General features: G+C 38.8%; 1 non-coding gene across 1 annotated transcript; it reads left to right on the forward strand.

The window, feature by feature from the left end:
• Positions 1–7,405: 7,405 nt before the first annotated feature.
• On the forward strand, positions 7,406–7,512 carry LOC131632430 (small nucleolar RNA R71). Its single transcript, XR_009293011.1, has one exon. It is a non-coding gene; the product is annotated as a small nucleolar RNA R71 (small nucleolar RNA).
• The last annotated feature ends 549 nt before the right edge of the window (positions 7,513–8,061 follow it).

Here is an 8,061-nt window from a genome sequence, read left to right on the forward strand (position 1 = left end):
TTGTGTTGTTCAAGAATTTATGGACTTCTCTTTTTTCATCTTTGATATCCCTAACTTTTGCCTGAACTGTTTATTTTTGAGTTTACAGTCAGCGGGATGCCTTGATTTTTGCCTAAGTCATCTTTTGATTTTTGACTTAGCAGGCTTTTCTTTGTACATATGTTTTCCATTCATTCGTTTTTTTTTTAAAGATATTGACTGCCTTGCTTAATGATTGATGAGCCATTATTGGCTTTTGATTGACATCTCCAACACTTCTTGTATGTGTGCGGATGAACGCTTGTGATTGAAACCTTTGTTGAAAGGTGTACTGAATGATTCTCTTAAAATAGAATGCACAGCCAAATTAACTGAGAACTACCCTGCCCCAGGTTATGATCAAGGGTTTTAATTAGTACAAGAAAGAAACTTCTACTCCTTAGGCTCAAAGGGGTTGACGAGGGATTATCATCCTTATATCTCCACTGTTTAGGAATTGAAACAATGCCTGTACATCATCAGCATAGTCCGATCAAAAGCATACTGTATGAGGTTGCGGTATCGTCTTCGTCATCCTCCCTCAAAAGGCATACAGCTTTAGCAGGAGTTGAATATCACAAAACATATGCAAAGTAAAGACATAATTTAAAATGAGTGATAGAGAAATAATTTATTCAAGACAAATATATGCAATGCACTAATGATGATTATTAAAACAGATAATGTCTATCATGAGTCAAATGTTTAAACAAACAGAAAAGAAACTTGCAAATGAAAGTAGATCTAATGATCCAAAAGTTTGTCCGTTTAGACGTCAATCAGTCTTGTCATGACTTAGGCATAGGAGCGGTGATCACCACAGGGGTTTTAGGAGGGTTGGATTTGATTTCTCCGTCATTGATCAGATCTTGAATCTTATTCTTTAATGTCCAGCAATTGTTTGTGTAATGTCCAAGAATGTTGGAATGGTACGCGCACCTCGCATTGGGATTATAGTCAGGAGTGTAGGTGTTAGAATTCGTTGGCTCGATTGCCCTGAGCGTCTGGATCATATAAGTGAATTGATTGTTGTGACTCAGTTGTCGTGATTCCATTATCGTGACTCAGTTGTCGTGATTCCGTTATCGTGACTCAGTTGTCGTGATTCCATTATCATGACTCAGTTGTCGTGATTCCATTATCGTGACTCATGTGTCGTGATTCCATTATCGTGACTCAGTTGTCGTGACTTCGTTGTCATGACTCAGTTGTCGTGACTTCATTGTCGTTGTCTTTTCTGGTTTGAGTGTCATGATTAGATCTTTAATCGCATGCTTCAACGGTCTACCATCCTTTACACCATAACCAGGATTATTCGAATAATAAGCGCATCTCGCATTGTAATTGTACCCCAAGAATAGGAGTGTCTCCAATTCTTCTTGCCCCTTAGGTGAGTTCAGAATCAAAGTCTGGGATCGGATATTCCGAGCCTGGAGGTGTTTGACTGATTGCTCGAAATCCATTTATGATGAAGTAAACAACAAGGGAGGTTGAGATACCTGTTGTGAGAAACCTGTTATGCGATGTTATGAATGCAAATGCAATGTTTTCAAGGATCTTTAAGGAATATAGTTAGCACATTTAGAAAATGGTTTGGTCGCGTCTTTGTCTGAAGAAGTCTTTCTTTGAGAATCGAGCTCACCATATCGAGTGGGTCACCGCCTCTGATTCGGGATACTTCTGAATTTGAAGGTACATGGCCAGAGGAAAGTAAATCCTCTTGCCCCTTGATTAGGTATTCAGTCTCTGAATTGGAAGGTATGTGGCCAGAGGAAAGTAAATCCTCTTGCCCCTTGATTAGGAATTCGGTCCTTGATAAGAGCACCTGAGATTGTGCGCCCTAAATTCCTAAGATCCTTGAAAGGGTTAGTTAAATCATGTCATGCTTATGATGTCATGATGTCATGATGTTATGCGAATGCAGTTTGTCAGGCATAGCATGGAATAGTAAGGGTAAACACGTCCTTTAACAAAACCTGCAAGGAAACAAATGTTAGTATGCGAATGCAACTCATTATGCATAGCGTGAGATAGTAAGGGTAAACGAGTGCTTTTAACAAAACCTGTAAGGAAACGTAGGTTAGTAGTATAAACAAGTCACACAAGTCACACAATTTTTGGCTTAAGGCTTGCATGGAGTCTGATCAGGTGTCCTTCCCAAGGGTATTTCTATGGATAAGGAGATTTCAGCAACAGGTTCTACAAGTTATCCAGAATTGTCATCCCTTCTAAAGCACCCTCGAACATGATACATTCGCATCATGCAATGATACTTTGAGAAAGGACCTATCTGAATTGTAGCATCGGGTAGCGACTAGTTCTCGACATTTGCCAAGAGTAGTCCCCCCACTACGTTCCTAAAGGCCAGGATGGGTTAAGGGTAACTAAAGGTCCTTGAGCTCCGGCGCACCCACAGACACATACATAGACCTCCCTCATTTGAGAAAGGTGTGCATATGAATATGGAGTCCTAACTCAAGTGTGAACTTCATATTGACTCATCTCCCACATAGGTGAAAGAGGTCGCCATGACTATGCCACTCCTAATCTTAAGTGTACTTGAATCCGGGTGTAGGATTCGTTCTTCAGTTAATTCCCAAAACAGCCCTGAAAAATAAAGCAAGCAAACCAAACAATAGAATACAATTAAGTGATCCTAAACTTTTAAGGTAACCCCTCTTTTATCGAAAACTCCCCAGCAGAGTCGCCAGTACTGTAATACGGTGAACTGACATTTTATCGATCGAAATGTCGCGGTTAAGCATGAGTCGCCACCGACTTTTATTTTATCCAAACAAATTCAGAAAGGCTAAAAGAAACAGAAAAAAACCTTTTAAAGAAATCTAAGTTTGGGGGGTAATTTATGCGAAGGGAAGGTGTAAGGCACCCTTTGCATCCATGGTTTTCCATGGGCTCTTAATTGCTTTGCTTGCTCGTTTCCAGAAAATGTAGATGAAAGAGGAAAAATAGACTTTAACTCGTAAATGAGCGTAGCCAGTTTTTTTTCGAAGAATTTTGAGAAAGAATATAGAAAATAGAGCATGGCAAGGCAATTAGGGGCAATTACCTTAAACTCAGATGATAGGTCTCTTTTTAGCCTTTCAGAATGAAAGGGTCAATCCTTGCCATAAGTGGGCAGGAAGCCTTTCGTTTGGAGGTAGAAGGGTCATCGAATTATCGTTCGCCCAAAGACTAACCCATGCCATAGAGAGGCCGGTAGTCTAAGGGGAAGGATCAGAATAGCCTTTCGTAGGCAACCAGAGGATACCTCAGCCTTTTTCGTAGGCAACTTCCGAGGGCCGAGGTCATGTTAGTGTATCGAAGGCAGCATCATTAGGGACCATGACCTTTTAATCGAGGCAACATGGCTGAGGTATCCTCGTATTCGAGGGACTGGCTATTCTGCAAAAAATACACAAGGCGAAGGCAACAGGCAACAGGCAACAAGGCAACAGAGAGGTTACCCAAAAGTGTGCGTGTGTGCATCAATCACGTGATCATATTCGAATATATTATCTTGTAAAATTAGTGATTCTATGTTCAATTCAAAGGTTGCACTCCCTAGGATTACTAACCACGCATTTAAATAATATAACCAAAACAGATATGGGGGAGGGAGATTGTAACCAGCGGATCCCTTAATAGGGTTTGACATAAGTAATAATAAAAGTTTAGGGTTACCGATACTTGATGCTTTGGCATTTGGCAAACCCTGCAAGGCGGGAAAAATGGCAAGCAAAAAGTAGGGTGAGTGCATTATCAGTTCGGAGGCAAACATTACTAACCCTAAAAATAAAAAGATAAAAGGAATTAAAATAAATAAATAAATAAAAGGCACTTAGCTTTGAATTTGATCTGATATGGTTGACTGTCGGGGTTAGCCTCGGGGTTAATCCTGAAAAATGGTAAAGCAAAGGCAAACACGTGAGTGTAAAATAGTCCATTGACTTTCGAGGTTTTAGCCCTAATAGCAATTTTTATAAGGCAAACAAATATTTAAATAATAAAATAAAAGAAAATAAAGATCGGGACTTAGCTTTATGAAGGGCGTGGCGCGTAATCGGAAGATCTTTGAAATAAACATGAAAATTTGCGCAAAGGAGAGAAGACCTTAGTGCACGACTGATCTAAGACAAACCTTTATCAAGGAACAACATTTGATTAATAAAATAATAAATTGAAATAATATCAAAGTTATGGAGAAAAATCGAGAGTTCGAATCAATATATATCAATTAAATAATTATTGGATGTGATCCTAATTATTTAATTGATAAAAGGTTTATTGGAAAACAAATATTGAATTTTAAATAATAATAATAATAATTACAAATAAATTTATGAAAAACTCGAACTTTTGATAAAATATAATTATGAGAATATCATATAGGGTACTAGTTACAAAAAATAAATAAAAGAAATTTTTTAATATTAATAAAAAAAATATCAATAAGAACAAGAATTTGAGTAAATATAAAAAAATGGAGCATGCTTAGCTTATGATCAGCTGTGATTGACTTGTGATGGACCATGGTGGATCCTTGCTACCAGGAGCGTTGGATCTGACTTGAGTGGAAATCTAATGATAGAGAGGTGATGATGCATCGTAAGGGCGAAGGGCTGGAGCGCAGGAGATCTGTTAGAGAAAATCCTGAAAAAGAATATGCTCCGGGTGGGACTCGAGCCCAGGTTTTGTGTGTCTCCTGCACTCCTCTCTTACCAAGCGTGCTGGAATGCTTTGCTGTTAACATACAACACACAATAGGTAATATATAAAATAAAATGTTCAGAGGGGATTTAAATGAAAACACGCGCCACAGGGGTCTTCTTCCCCATTTATTCTGTAAATTTTGCTACGGAACAGACGCAGTTTTGCTGCAGTTCCGATTGTAGCCACCACCTGCACTTATTAAGATACACAAATACACCATATAAATCAACAAAGAGACCATGGTTCGTCTCGGTTTCGCTTCCCGAATCCCGCTGTGCCGTTAATCTTGGCCGATTCAGCCTGTAACTCATAGCCCCAAATCGCGAACAGAAAAAACCTAGCCATGGTGGTTCTTTCAATCCTCAACCAAAATCAAATTAATCGTCCAGATATCATGCAATCACCAGTATGAATACAAATATATATGCAAATTTCGTTCAAGATACATATATTGATGCAATTGAACTCAAAAAATTATGAGCAAACCGTGTGCTATTGATGATGATTCTAGGTACTTCGAGCTTCGTTTTTGATCGAGAACTAATCAAGGATGTTCCAGGAATGTATAGGCACCTTTAAATCTCCTTGAATCCACCTCAATTGCCAAAAACTAATTTGATTTTTTCTCCACTCTTGCACTCGGTTTTGGGATGTTTTGGCTGCCAAAAAAAAAATCCTCTCTAGGGTTTGTGAATGATGTCTATATGTAGAGGAGTCTGCTTGGATCTCAAGCAAAGGAAAATATTGTGCATTGAATGAAAATTGAAAGCAAAAATATTTGATTTGATCATTGATTGAAAAATCAAATATTTTGATTCAAAACTTGCCATATTTGGTCTTGCACGAATTTGGTCAGTATTGTGGGATAACTTGGACCTCAAGATTAGCCAAAAACAATCCTTGCATTAAAGAATTGATTTTTCATATTTTATTTTAATTAAATCATGAATTAAATGGATTAAATCCATAAAATAATTAATAAAATAGTAAAAAATATGGCTTTGTAATTAACACGTGTATGGGCTTAGGATATGATTAGAATCAAATGAATGCAAGCCCATTTGGAAATATTTTGAGTTTTGAGCTTTTTCTCTTTTGTACACTCTTGGAAATTGGTGAACTTGTACACCATGCCGTTTCTTCATATCTCAATATTTTTTCAAGATTGTGGACCTTTTGGAAACCTTAGAGAGTCCTCTAACCAGTTTCTTTGGTCTCATATCAAAATCATTTTCCATGCTCTTTGTGTGTCCTTTTGAAAAAAATGACTTTTTGTTGACTTTTGAAAAGGACCTATAATGTTTTGGTCCATATATCTCAAATGAAGCATTTTTAGACTTGGCATGTGAGACACAATTTTGTAGAGAATCAAATTTCCTTCAAAATGAGCTTTGGATGGAAAATTTCTGATGTTCCATGTGAGAGTTATGGCTGGTCAAAGTTCAATTGACTTTTCCTATATAAAACCCTAATTTAGAAACTTTTTGAGTTGTTGATTTTTAACCTCTCCTTGATGAACCATGATCAATTCTTGATCAAATGGTGAATGATACTTCGATATGAGGATCTTGACAAAAATCAGGAGTTTTGACTTTATTTTGACCACAGTTGACTTTTAGGTTAACTTAGTCGACTGTTGACTTTCTGAACAATTGAGTGACCAATTCTTTGAGATGAGACTTGATATTTCTCATGGATATGATGTGAGATATATTGAGCCACCTGAGATGCCTTGGAGCCATTGATTCAAGGATTTTCCTTTGAATAAGCCAAACCCTAGTTTCAGAGCCTTGTATAGGAGAGTGTGTCTTGGAGCTTTGTACCTTGATTTGAATTTGAATAGGAGAAAATGTATGGGCAAATTTTGGGGTATGACACATGTCCTTTAGTATTAGGTTGTGGTTGAGCAGGAAATGTGCCAGCAGGGGCAGCAGTAGGTGCTTGTTGTTGAGCTACTTGTGAAATTTGAGTTTCTAACATTTTGTTATGCGTAGCTAAGGCATCTACTTTGTTCGACAGTTGTTTTAGTTGCTCGCTATTGTGGATGTTTTGATTTAGGAAGTCCTTATTGGTTTGTTGTTGGGAAGCTATAAAGTTTTCCATCATGATTTTAAGATTCGACTTCCTAGGGGAGTTTTGAGCAGCTACAGGCGCTTTTTGATAGCCAGGAGGCACAGCAGGTGCTTGTCCAGGCGCGTACAACGCGTTGTTGTTTTTATAAGAAAAGTTCGGATGGTTTTTCCATCCAGGGTTGTACGTGTTAGAATAAGGGTTTCCTTGAGCATAGTTTACTTGATCAGATGGGACTCCAGTCAAGAGTTGACATTCGGCAACTGCGTGTCCAGTCAATCCACAAATCTCGCAGTTAGGTGCTACAGCAGCAGCGGTGGCTGATGGAGTGATGGTTAAGTTTTCGATTTTTTGAGTTAAAGCGTCTACTTTAGCGTTAACGCGGTCTATACCACTTATTTCGTACATTCCTCCTTTGGTTTGGGTTTTCTCTAGAGCGGCTCGTTCTCCACCCCATTGGTAATGGTTTTGTGCCATTTTCTCTATGAGGTTGTATGCTTCATCATGAGGTTTGTCCATTAATGCTCCGCCAGCAGCGGCATCTATAGTCATTTTAGTGTTATATAGGAGACCACCATAGAAAGTATGGATGATCAGCCATGGTTCGAGTCCATGATGAGGGCATAGTCTAAGCATGTCCTTGTAACGTTCCCAAGCTTCGAAGAGTGATTCGTTATCCTTCTGGGTAAATCCGTTGATTTGACCTCTTAGCATAGCAGTTTTGCTAGGCGGAAAGTATCTCGCTAAGAATACTCTCTTCAATTCATCCCATGTAGTTATGGAATTAGAAGGCAGGGATTGAAGCCACGCTCTAGCTCTATCTCTCAAGGAGAAAGGAAAGAGACGTAATCGAATAGCTTCGGAACTAACGTTGTTAGCTTTGACAGTGTCGGCGTATTGCACGAACACAGATAAATGGAGGTTGGGGTCGTCTGCAGGGCTTCCAGAGAATTGATTCTGTTGAACAGCTTGGACCAACGAAGGTTTCAGTTCGAAATTGTTTGCCTCAATCGCAGGTGGTGCGATACTTGAGTGCGGTTCAGCGCGTGAAGGAGCGGCACAGTCTCTAAGAGGACGAATAGCAGCCATCTCTAACTTCGGGATAATTTGATTGATTTGATCAGTAAAGGTCAATTCCTGATTAATCGGAATTGGTGCTACTTCGGGAAGATTGCGAGCTCGACGATTGACGTTAATGAAACGTTCGATCTCGTTAATTCGTTGTATTAAATCTCCTCCTTGTGAACGAGTATTTGGCATACA

This window comes from Vicia villosa, unplaced genomic scaffold (genome assembly GCF_029867415.1).
Source record: "Vicia villosa cultivar HV-30 ecotype Madison, WI unplaced genomic scaffold, Vvil1.0 ctg.000940F_1_1, whole genome shotgun sequence".
Taxonomy (NCBI): domain Eukaryota; kingdom Viridiplantae; phylum Streptophyta; class Magnoliopsida; order Fabales; family Fabaceae; genus Vicia; species Vicia villosa.